At 39.2% G+C, this 13,036-nt stretch overlaps 1 protein-coding gene across 3 annotated transcripts in view; it reads right to left on the bottom strand.

The window, feature by feature from the left end:
• Positions 1-13,036, bottom strand: part of KCNK10 (potassium two pore domain channel subfamily K member 10) — a gene marked incomplete at its 5' end in the record, with an annotated part of 72,027 nt that overhangs the window by 43,783 nt on the left and 15,208 nt on the right. The gene's annotated exons all lie outside the window — the stretch shown is intronic.

The raw sequence follows: 13,036 nt of genomic DNA, 5'->3' as shown, positions 1-13,036 counted from the left end.
TCTCTGGCAGGAGGAGGGTCTCTGGGCCAGGGCCAAGGCAGTGGGGGCCGTTCCCTCACTGTTTCCAGGATGGCTTCACAGGCCACATGAAACCACTTCGCGGGCTGGATCTGGCCCCCGGGCCTTGTGTTTGACATGTCTGTTTTAAGGACTCTGGAAAAGAATCTTTGAAAATACTAATACTATGGTAGATGTTCTTCAACTGAAAGTCAACAAGAGATAGAACAGCGGAGCTTTACAAGATCTTTTAACTATTCTGAATACAAAACAACCCATTTCCCGCTCAAAATTCTTTCAAAATCACATGAATTTGAAAAAAGTGTATATCCCTACTTTAGGTTTGTGTATTTGCCTGTTACCTCTGCCTATTATCCTGTTTTCAGAAAGACTGAAAGAACATGCACAGAGATATAGAGGATAATGTGATAGGGAATAGTTCCCTTACTGAATGGAGGTTCTATTATTTGTTTCAGTTGGAAACATGGATTTAATGAAAAAGATCCACATCACTGAAAATTAAATCATTTTTCTCAGTATGCTGGTACAAAAACTATGATTACCTACAGTCTGAATAATGATATTCCTTAAGAACTAGGAATAAAAGGGTCTCAAAAGTCCAAGTTTAATTTTGTACATGTTGGATCATATTCTCATCCTAATCCATGGCAGATTACAGCTCCTTGACCCATGATCCTACGTCTCAGTAACTCTTCCTCAGTTACTTGCAATCATAGAAAATAGTACTTTTTATTCTTGAATTCCATTTAAGTCTTTGTGCTTTATAGCCTGAAAATAAACAGATGAACTAAGTTTTGGTATTTATTTATATACAGGCACAGCAGGCCTGTCTTCCTCATACAGCAGAATGATTACTAAGCATATCATGTGAGGTGAACTATGGTAATAACCAGTATAAGACAAATGCTCCAATCTGTAAAAAAATATTCCAAACAATCTGTCTTTATTCACAAAAGTATACATTGTATCACCAATCTTACAATAGGTAAATGAGCTGGACTGAAAAATACTTCCATTGCTAAATTTTGTGGAAGCTTGGGGATATGAAATAAATAATTTTAAAACATTATTCAAACAGATTATTTAAGCCTTCACACCATTACTAATCATTAGTACTCAGTCAAATATCCTGATCATGTAAATAGTACTGTATCAATGTTTAAGAATTTCGGGCACATCATAGCAAAATGTGAAGTAAACAACACTTTTCAGCCATAGAAAGCTGCAACCTACTATAAGCAACATGTAGTCCCAACCAGAATGGAAGCAGACAACAGATTCTTCCCTTGGTATCTTCAGGTTGGGCTCTAGAAAGACTTCTGTCAGTCAATGTCAACAATATTGAACTAAATGGCTCAACGGCTTTACTCAATCTAAAGCAATTCTCTAGATTCTATGTCACAGTAACATCAAGAAGCATAATGTTCTCCACTGGAGGTACATTATTGGGTATGCTTAGATAGATTAGCAAGTAAGCAAGTATCTAAATTAAGTTGGAGGTCTTGGTAGAGGAATGCCAACATAAACAATAAATTCTGTCTCCACAAAATGCTTATTATAAGATCTACACACAGATTAAATGAGCACAGCTGCATGCCCAAAGAACTTTCTAGAGATATTATAATGCAGATGTATTTTTCCCCTCTGTATTATTCTGTTATGAGGGATGCGGTGGCTCAGTGGGTTAGGACGCTGAGCTTGTCGATCAGAAGGTCAGCAGTTTGGCGGGTCAAATCCCAAGTGCCGCGTAACAGAGTGAGCGCCTGTTACTCGTCCCAGCTTCTGCCAACCTAGCAGTTTGAAAGCACGTAAAAATGCAAGTAGAAAAATAGGGACCACTACGGTGGGAAGGTAACAGCGTTCCGTGCACCTTTGGCGTCTAGTCGTGCCGGCCACATGACCATGGAGACGTCCTCAGAGAAGCGCTGGCTCTTTGGCTTTGAAATGGAGATGAGCACCGGCGCCTAGAGTCAGAAACGACTAGCACGCACGTGCGGGGGAACCTTTACCTTTACCTTTATTATTCGGTTATGGTCACTAATTTTTTTCTTAGTTTTATGAAGAAAATACCAGGATATTGAAGCCTTCCAGGCCAAGTTTGTCTCCATGGAAAAGAACTACCACATACAAAGTTGTCTTCAATCTGAGCCCTCTAGACTGACTGGTAGGATCCCAGGAAAGGACTTTTTTATTTTATTAATTTATCTAAATTATTGGCCACCCAATTCCAGTGGACTCTTATTTAAGGAACCTCCAAGGGCTGACACTCAGACAACTATGTGATTCTTTCCTCTTCTAATTCAGATGCTTGCCTGGCCCTAACTGACAGACAGAACTTGTGCTTTCCGCCTTTTCCAAGTCCAAAAAAACGATTTTCATTAGCCTCATTTCTGGAAAAGTCTCTTAAGAATTTGCTTTTCCAGTACAGCTTTCTCTACACTGAGTTTGTTTGTTAAGCCGTAGTGAAATAGGTTTTAAGCTCTCTCATTAAACATGGAAACAAATCTCAGTTTATGCAACACACACTTTAAATTGGCAGATTGTCCTGCCTCAAAGGAGACTTCGCCAGGTGTTATGCCACAGATGATGTCACTGGGGAAAGGTATGTTCCTGTTTATTTCGAGAGAATGCTGTATTGAAACTTTAAAGAGCTAAAAACAAAGTTATTTTAAATGTCAGTTTCTGTAGTCTTATCAGCTTAGTTCATTTTAGTCTGGGTGTTTAGGAACTACTTATCTACACAAAGCAAGTAAAATAATGTGGTCATAAAAATATATTAAACAATAAAAAGCTGCTACTAAAGGCAGAGATATTAAAACTAAAATGGCTGAAGGACTTAAAGATCGTTAATTACTGGTCCCAGCAAAAAGTATGAAGCTTAAGCAGATATGGATCAGGCTAATTCTATGGATGGGACACATTTACGAATAGTCAGCTGTTATGACAAAGGTGTAGCAGAATCACAGAATTGTGTGGTAGGACAATTAAACCCAACCCCTGCTCAGTGCAGGACTCTAAGCATCAGGTGGCTGCCCAGCTTCGGTTTGAAAATGTCAGCAGCCTCTGGAAACAGAAGGGAGTCAAAACCAGCAAAATAATGAATGCAGCTTTTTTTTTTTTTTTTATTGAAAAGTTTTACAATACAATTTTCCATTAAAAACCCCCATCCCCCTCCACCCTCCCCTCCCTACCTCCCCCCTACCTCTTCCCTCCCCCCTTACCTCCCCCCTTCCCCCCTCCCTCTTCCCTCCCCTCCCTCCCCCCACCCCCCTCCCCCCCCGGACTTCCCAGAGCTAAATACAAGGTATATATATATAAAAGCAATCATAAGCAACCATATACTAACAACCATAAATTCTAAAATCCATCACTCTCTAACTTATATAAGAACAAACAAAACTTAACATTATTAAATATATATAAAAAAAAATAGGAAAAGAAAAGAAAAAACACGAAAGAAGACTTATTCGAATGCTAGATAAAACTTCTTAACCCTATACTTATTCTGGATAAACTCAATCCACTTTCTCCATTCCATAATATAACGTTCTTGCGAGTGATCTTTCAAATAAGCCGATATCTTCGCCATCTCTGCCAGGTCGGAAACCTTTAAAGTCCATTCTTCTATAGTCGGCAGCTCCTCTTTCTTCCAATATTGTCCTATCAAAAGTCTTGCTGCCGTGACTAAATTCAGCATCAACTTGGAGTCCACCACTGTAGCATCAACAATTATTCCCAACAAAAAAAATTGCGGACAAAACTTTATCCTCCTTTTAAAGATCTTCTGTATATTCCACCAAATTTTAATCCAAAAGGCCTTAACCTTTTTACATGTCCACCATATGTGAAAATATGTTGCATCTTCAACCCCGCACCTCCAACACTTAGGCTGATAATTCGGGTACATACTTGCAAGCTTTTTAGGATCTAAATGCCATCTATAAAACATCTTATAAAAATTCTCTCTTAAATTTTGAGCTTGAGTAAATTTCACATTCCTCACCCAGATCTTCTCCCACATGTCCATTGTAATAACTTCCTGGATATTTTGGGCCCATTTTATCATACAGTCCTTAACAAGCTCTGCTTCTGAATCAATCTCTATCAATGCAAGATATATCCGTTTAATGTGTGCAGGTCCCTGATTTCTAATTTGCTTTATCAGATTTTCATCAATCGTTGCAAATCCAATTTTCTGGTCTTCTTTCCACCTGGCCCGTAACTGAGTATATTGAAACCATGTTTGAACAACCTTCTCTTCTCGCAAGAAGCTATATGATTTCAAGCACCAAACATTCCTTTCCAAACTTAAAATTTCCTTGTAGGTAGTCTCATCGTGTTTGAAACCAGCATGTATATTTTCTATTGCGTGTTTTGGAATTGCCCACAATGGTATCTTACAACTTAGCTTATGTCTATACTTCTTCCAAACTCTCAGCAATGCCTGTCTTAAAATATGCGTCCTAAACACAGTACCTACCTTCTTATCATACAACAAATATGCATGCCAGCCAAACAACAAATCATGGCCCTCAAGATTTAATAACCTCGATTGCGTCAAATTGATCCAATCACTTATTCCTACTAATGCAGCAGCTTCATAATATAATTTAAAATTAGGCAATTTAAGGCCACCTCTCTCACGAATATCCTGCATAATCTTAAGTTTAACTCGTGGCTTTTTCCCTGCCCACACAAATTTATTGATACCACGCTGCCATTCCTCCAAATTAGAATCTTTCTTAAGAATCGGTATCATTTGGAATAAAAATAAAAATTTGGGCAGGACATTCATTTTCACTGCTGCAATCCGTCCCAACAAAGTCAATTGCAATTTTTGCCAACTCTCCAATTCTTTTTGAATTTTCCCCCACAATTTTTCATAATTATTTTTATATAGCTTTGTATTCGAGGGCGACAAAATTACCCCCAAATATTTAACCCTTTTAACAATCTCAAATCCAGTTAATCCTTCCAAGAAGGCCTTCTGTGAAACTGTCATGTTTCTAGCCAAAATTTTAGTTTTCTGTATGTTTACTTTAAATCCAGAAACCTTCCCATATTGTGTTATTATCTCTATCAGGTCCACAACAGAGTTCTCTGGCTGGGTCACTGTAACAACCAGATCATCTGCAAATGCTCTCAATCTATAGTCCTGATCTCCAACTTGTATCCCCTTAATTTTTTCCGAATTCCGAATCTTGTTCAATAATATCTCTAAAGTTAATACAAATAACAAGGGCGATAACGGACATCCTTGCCTTGTACCCTTCTCAATATTACATACTGCCGTCAGACTATTGTTAACTATGATTCGGGCAGTTTGCTTTTGATATAATGCCCTAATCGGCTGTAAGAAATTTTCCCCAAAATCCATTTTATCTAACATTCTCAACAGAAATTGCCAATTCAATTGATCAAAAGCCTTTTCAGCATCTAAAAAGATTAGCGCTGCAGAGATCTGGTTGTGCCTTTCCAAATACTCTAACACATCAACTATATGTCTAACATTATTTTTCATTTGCCTACCACTAATAAACCCCGTTTGATCCCCATGAATCACCTGTTGCAGAACCCTCATCAGTCTATTAGCCAAAACCTTAGCAAATATCTTATAATCTGTATTTAAAAGCGAAATCGGTCTGTAATTTTTAACTTGAGTAGCATCCTGATCTTCCTTCGGAATCAATGAGATAAAAGCTGTTCTCCAAGACGGTGGCACCTTTCCCCCCCTCTGGATTGTCTGGAACAGTTCCTTTAACGGTTTTATCATCTCAAATTGTAAATTTTTATAAAAAGCCGCAGACAAGCCATCTGTACCGGGCGCCTTATCAACCTTCAAATCCTTAATTGCTGTAAGGATTTCTTCTTCTGTGATCAGTTGGTTAATCCCCTCTCTTTGTGCTTGCGTAAGGACCGGAATATTAGCATTCTCCAAATATTTATCAATATCTTTTACCTCAATTTCCTCTTTGGTATATAATTTCGAATAAAAATCCACAAAAGCATCCTTAATAAGATTCTGTTGAAACACGACCCTTCCTTTATATTCAATCTTGTCTATATTAGAGGCCCTTTGTTTCTTCCTCAGTCTATAGGCTAACCATCTGCCTGGTTTATTAGCGTTGCAAAAAGTATTATGCCTAGCAAACCGCAGATTGGTTGCCACTTGGTCTGCCATTAATTTATCAAATTGTCCTCTTAACAGCCTAATAGCCTCTTTAATCTTCACGTCCCCTGGATTCAAAATCAAAGCCCTTTCTTTTTCCTTTATTTCATTCTCCAGTTCTTTCCTTCTGGTTTCCACTACACGTCTACGTCTATTATTCATATATATCAACACACCTCTCATATAGGCCTTACTAGCATCCCAAACCATATCCATAGAGGTACCCTTATTCATATTAATCTCAAAAAAATCCTTCATCCGCTGTTTACATTCTTCCACATTTCTCTGATCTCTAAACAAGTTCTCATTTACGCGCCACGAGCGCCTGTCTCTTTTCTCCTTATCAATCTCCAACCAAACTGGACTGTGGTCTGAGATAGTTCTTGCACATATCTTCACTTTTTTAGTTCTCAAAAAGAAATCATTAGTCAACAAAATAAAATCAATCCTTGAGAAAGATTGGTGTCTGTCAGAGTAAAAAGTATAATCCTTCTCCTGCAGGTGCCTCTCCCGCCAGATATCTCGCAATTCGAGATCATCCTTCAATTCAAAAAAAGTTTTAGGCAGTCTGGCGTGGCTTGGAATACGCTTAAAAGCTCCAACTTTATCCAAGTGTACATCCAGAACACCATTCCAATCTCCCATAATAATAAAAGATTTATAATCCAACTGGGTAAGCTTTGTATGAAGTAAGCTAAAAAAATCAGCTTGTTGTTGGTTAGGTGCATATAGTCCAACTAGAAGCATCTTTTTACCTTCTAACAGCAGCTCAATCATAACATATCTTCCATGCTTATCTGCTTCAATTAAGTCTGCTGTTAAGGCACTTTTAACATAAACAACTACTCCATTTTTCTTATTCTCTGCAGAGGCAACAAAATGCGTACCCAGTCTCGAGTTCAGTAAATACTTTTGATCCAAAACTCTAATATGCGTTTCTTGCAAGCATATAACATCTATCTTAAATTGCTTTAAATATTGAAAAACTTTCTTCCTCTTCTGCGGTGAATTTAGTCCATTAACATTCCAAGTTAAAAATTTAGTTGCCATGCATATCATCCAGAAGCCCTTGGACCACAGCCTTGATAGGACTAACTTCTTTAGGCCGTGCCCCTCCCACAGCTTGACTGTATGTACGTTGCGAAGAAACTGAAGACTTTTGCTGATCTTGTTCTATTATTTTCTTTGCTCGTTTTAAAGCAGCACGCGTCACTCTTTGCTCTCTAGGATCATCCAAAGAAGTTGTAACTTGATCTCCTCCCACGCCACTTTCCTCTGTTTCCTCCTCTTGTTGTTCTTCTTCTCCAGATCCTTTTCCAGCTTCCAGGAGCGTTAATGGGGTTGCTTTTAGGACATTATTGTAGAAATCACGCGCTTGCTTCACAGTAATCAACCGGTACCTTTTACCTTCATGCATCACCATCAGCCCCTGAGGAATCTCCCATCTGAACCTTATATCTCTTTGCTTGAGCTCATGCACGAGGAATGTATAATCCTTCCTTCCCCTTAAAATCCTTGGAGGAATTTCTTTTAAAACCAAAACTTCTTGTTCAGCAATCACCACTTTAACATCATAGGCAGCTTGTATAATTTGATCTCTGATCTCTCTTTTTGCAAAATAAACCACCACATCTCTAGGCAACTTCCTCTGTCTAGCAATCCATGAATTCACCCGAAACACTTTATCCATAGCTGCTCTTATTTCAGATGCTGGCAGGTTTAATACTTCTTCAAAAGCCTCAGAGATCAGCTGCTTCAAATCTTCTTTAGTATCCTCTTTTAAGCCTCTGATTCTGACAGCAAACTGCATCTGGTAAAATTGGGCTAAGCTTAAGTCCTTCTCCAGTTTGTCTCTTACATTTTCATTCTCTCTTACTTTAACTTCTAATATAGCATTCCTTTGAGCCAAATCATCCATCTTTTCATCTAATTCTTCCACACATTCCGCCACTTTATGCACTGAAGACAAAATGTCTACCTTCATCACGCTGAGCTTCTGTTCCATCCTCTCTTCCATTCTCTCCTCCAGTTTCTCCAATTTCTCCTCCATCTGCGCAAATTTGTCAGCCATTGATTGATTAATTGAGTCCAAAAGTTTATCCACAGCATCTCGAAACTCCTTCGCTGTCAGCGCTTCAGAAGGGTGCAACGCCTGTAAAGATGATTGTTGCACTGGCGAGGATCCACCACTCCGAAGAGTTTTAGGGGGAGGTTTCGCCGCCATCTTTTAATCCTCAAATATGACGCACTTTCACTTAGAGTTTAAAAAGTTCAAGTAGTTAGAGAGTATAATAAAATAAGCCTCTTCACCTTTATCTCTTGTATCGCTCTGCCTGCTCCTTTAAATCATAGTCCTTTCTTCAGGCAGGGATGGTTCGCAGACGCCTGGCTCTGCTCCAAAAAGTTCAGAGCAGACACGCCGGCCAGCTGGGAGCAACCCAGGCTTCGGGGGAGTTCAATCCTTCAGCCGCCCAAGCTCCAAGCTCAGGCGGCCTCGGAGAACTCAACCCCTACCTGGGGCCTCACCCCCTCCTCTTCTCCCGAGGAGGGGGCTTCAATTTCGCCCGAACAGCTGTTCGGCGCTGTTACGGGCGAAAAAACAAACAGCTGAGCCGCGGGCAGCCCGGGAAGGCTGTCTTCGGCGCCGCGACGCCACCGGAAGTCATGAATGCAGCTTTATATTGCCAGCCTGGCCTTTTTGTATGTGCATCAGACCATGCATATACAAAGGAGGTGGGCTTGCATTGCAACACTCCTGCTGCCATTTAGCCCATTTTGACCCCACCCTGCAGATATATCCAGAGAAGGGGGAAGTTAGGGAAAGTTAATCACTGGTTCCACTGTCAAATTAGTCTTGTTGTTAGGAAGTGGTTTTTGACATAGAAATTGGAATTGGCCTTTCTCTAACTTGCGATCATTCTTCCATGTCTTCTTTGGTGATACCAAAGACGTTTTGACATTCTTCTAAGTAATATTCCTTTGGGCACCACCAAAATAGGTCTTATATCTACCTTTACTGTTACCATCCAAAGTTAAACATCCCATTTTTTCAATCTCCACCTTTCCCCCGACAAACTTTCCAGCCGCCTGATCACCTGAATTTAACTTAAACATGCAATGACCCAATCCATGCATAGTAACTAGAACTACAATAGTCTAATCAAAGTGAGGTCTGATCAAAGCTGACTATGGTAGAACTGTTATTTTCCTTATTTTTGAAACTATACATCTATTGATGGAGCCTAAAATTGGTGGCACAGTGGTTAGAATGTAGCAGCCAGAAGTTTGATCCTAATGGGTTTAAGGCTGACTCAGACTTCATCCTTCTGAGATCAGTAAAATAAGGACCCTGATTGTTGGGGGCAATAAGCTGACTCTGTAAATTGCTCAGAGAGTGCTCTAAAGCACTATGGAGTGCTATTTAAGCCTAAATGATATTGCTATTGCATATACATTTCTAGCTGACATTACTGATGCATGTACAGCTTATGATCAACTGAAATTGTAAGTTCCTTGGAATCTTGAGATTTTAGTTGATTGATCACAAGCTGAATATCTGTCAGTAATGTCAGTCCCAGTTAAAAAGGGAAATGTACGCGTAGTCTTTGACTTATGACCACAATTGAGCCCAAAATTTCTGTTGCTAAGAAGACAGCTGTTAAATGAATTTTGCCCCATGATCTTTCTTGCCACCATTGTTAAGTAAATCACTGCAGTGAATCTGACTTCTCCATTGACTTTGCTTTTTGGAAAGTCGTAAAAGGTGATCACATGACCCAAAGACACTTAAACTGTCAAAAATACATGCCAGTTGACAAGCATTTGAATTTGGATCACATGACCACGGGGATGCTGCAACAGTTTTAAGTGTGAAAAACAGCCATACATCACTTTTTTCAGTACCGTTGTAATTTCAAACTTTCACTAAACGAAGGGATGTAGGTTGAGAACTAGCTTTAATTTTAGGCCCTATCAATAGATGTATACTTTCCAAAGAGAAAGATAATTTAATCTGAGATACTCCAAATTAAATCTCCCATAAGAACAGATTCCAATAAGGCCTGCACTGTGAGTGTGTCCCACAACTTCATTGTTCTGAATTCATAATGAGGTATCAGGAACTCTCTTTTAATACACCATGCTGCTTTTTATTACACAAAAAATGAGCAACTTAAAATATATTCTAGAATTCTTCACTCTGTTCTGTTGCTTTTTCAAGACTGTGATAACATTTTATCTCTTACATATCACATATCACATATAAATTTGTATATCACTGATTGCATCACCTGAGCAGATGCCAGACACTAAATAAATAATAAAAGACAGTGATTGGCCACATTACAACTAGATATTCTCATTTAATGAGAATTATTTATTCCTAATATTCTGGACACAACAATCATAATGTGTCTAAACTATGCATTTTTGTATTCCTGGCAGAATGTTCTCTGTTCCCAAACTGGAAACCTGGTACAATCTTCATGAATACATACATGAAATAATATGTATAGAAAAAATAAAATAAAAATACATAAAATAAAAAAGAACCAGACACTAAAAGCTTAAAGGGGAGCAATTTGGTTAGCTTAGCTTTTTAATTGATGCTGAAAAAGAAAGGTGCTAATGCCCTCTTGCCTTAAACCCATTTCCACTCTTTCATTAGGTTTGCACATTGATAGTTAAAGGTCCAATTACAATGCCCACTACAGAATCAAATCTACTTTAAACAAGTACTGAATTGTGGCAATAGAAAATAACAAGTCGTCTCACAGAATTTCCTGACTCTAGAATAATTGTACTCAGTGTTTTTTTTTTTGTAAAAGGAAAAGGTGCCGGAACTCACACATGTCATACAACCCACCTTGCCTATCCTACAAGGTTCCATCCAAAAAAGGTGCCGGAACTCCATTCTGAGTGTTCTATGAGAAAAAAAGCCCTGATTGTACTCCAGACTAAGGTACACCTGAAGGCAATGGGTAGAAACTTTTTTCCTTCTGCCACGATGAGATCATTTGCACTTTAATAGTCCCATAACAGTGAGAAGATGCAGTTCATCTAGATAAACTAAAAGAACAGCTGCTCCATTTCCCTGAAGTGAATTCTGTAATGCCGTGTTAGCACTGCTAAATTCAGTAATATGCCAGCGATTTGCAACAAATACTGCTATTAGTACCAATACATTTGGTTAACTTTCTCTCTGAAAATAAGCAGTCTTGAATCCCAAATGGGCAAATTGTGTTTTATTACTAATCCATCTGAGCACAGAAGTCCCCAATGATGTAAAACTCTGAAACTTTAAATGTCAAAGTCCTCTACATGCTCTCTGCCACAAACACATTTTACAAAATGACCAGGAATCATTTATTTTTTCCAGGCAACATTGAAACTGAGACTTAGTGGATCTGAGACCTATTCAATCACAATTCTGGTTATTTTGCATTGAAGAAAACCTAATCAGTTTATAGATCAAAATAATAGTTTTTGGAGCCCAAAACCATCCACAGATCATGGATTGATAATCACATGTCAATATGAAAAAGACTTGATTTATGCATCTTGCTAAACCATGGTCTCTTAAGCATGATTTGTCAAATAAATCAGAAGTGGCTTATTTTGCCTATCACACTATGTCAAACTCAAATACACCATAATATGACTTAAGGTTTATATGACTTAGTCATGATGGTGAGTGAGCTTTAACACAGTGCTTTTCAACCATTTCACAGATTGTACCACTTTTAAAGGTAAAGGTAAAGGTTCCCCCGCACATGTGTGCTAGTCGTTTCCAACTCTAGGGGCCGGTGCTCATCTCCGTTTCAAAGCCAAAGAGCCAGCGCTTGTCTGAGGACGTCTCCGTGGTCATGTGGCCGGCATGACTAGACACTGTTACCTTCCCACCATAGTGGTCCCTATTTTTCTACTTGCATTTTTTACGTGCTTTCGAACTGCTAGGTTGGCAGAAGCTGGGACAAGTAACAGGCACTCACTCTGTTATGTGGCACTCTGGATTCGACCCGCCTAACTGCCAACCTTCTGATCGACAAGCTCAGCGTCCTAACCCACTGAGCCACCGCGCCCCTGTACCACTTTTAGGGTATGGCAATATTCGAGTACCACCAGTCATCTAGCAAGGTATCAAAAACTTGATGACCAAAAAAAAGGAAAAAAGTGATAAAGTACAGGTAGTCGTCAACTTACAACAGTTCACTTAATTACTGTTACAACAGTACTGAAAAAAGTGACTTATGACCATTTTTCACACTTATGACCATTGCAGCATCCCCAGGGTCACGTGACTTACCTTTGGATTCTTGGCAACCGATTCATATTTATGATGGTTCCAGGGTCCTGTGATCCCCTTTTGCAACCTTCTGACAAGCAAAGTCAATGGGGAAACCAGATTCACTTAACAAACATGTTACTAATTTTACAACTGCAGTGATTCACTTAATAAATGTGGCCAGAAAAGTCATCAAAAGGGAGAAAACTCATTTAACAATTTCTCACTTAGCAACATAAATTTTGGGCTCCATTGTGATTGTAGGTTGAGGACTATCTGTACACCCATTTACCACATTTAATGGGAAACATGCCTATTTCTCTGACATTAATCTTTGCACTGTTCTATCCCCTTCTCTCCCTCTGCTTGTCTCAAAGAAGCCTCTCCTCTTCTTTGTCCCTCTTTCTCCGTCCCCTTCTATTTCCCTGTCATCTTTTTTTCCCTCTCCCTTTCCTGCCAAAACCTCCTCCTTTTATATCCTCTCCTCTCTCCCCCTCTCTTCCTCCTTTTCTCTTCGGTGCAGCTCCAGCTGACTCCTCCCCGCCAAGGCTGTGCTCTATTCCCAG

The sequence above is a fragment of the Vipera ursinii genome (assembly GCF_947247035.1).
Source record: "Vipera ursinii genome assembly, chromosome: 1".
NCBI classification, from domain to species: domain Eukaryota; kingdom Metazoa; phylum Chordata; class Lepidosauria; order Squamata; family Viperidae; genus Vipera; species Vipera ursinii.
Note: the sequence above shows the minus strand (reverse complement) of the source record. Positions and strands in the feature narration are given on the sequence as shown.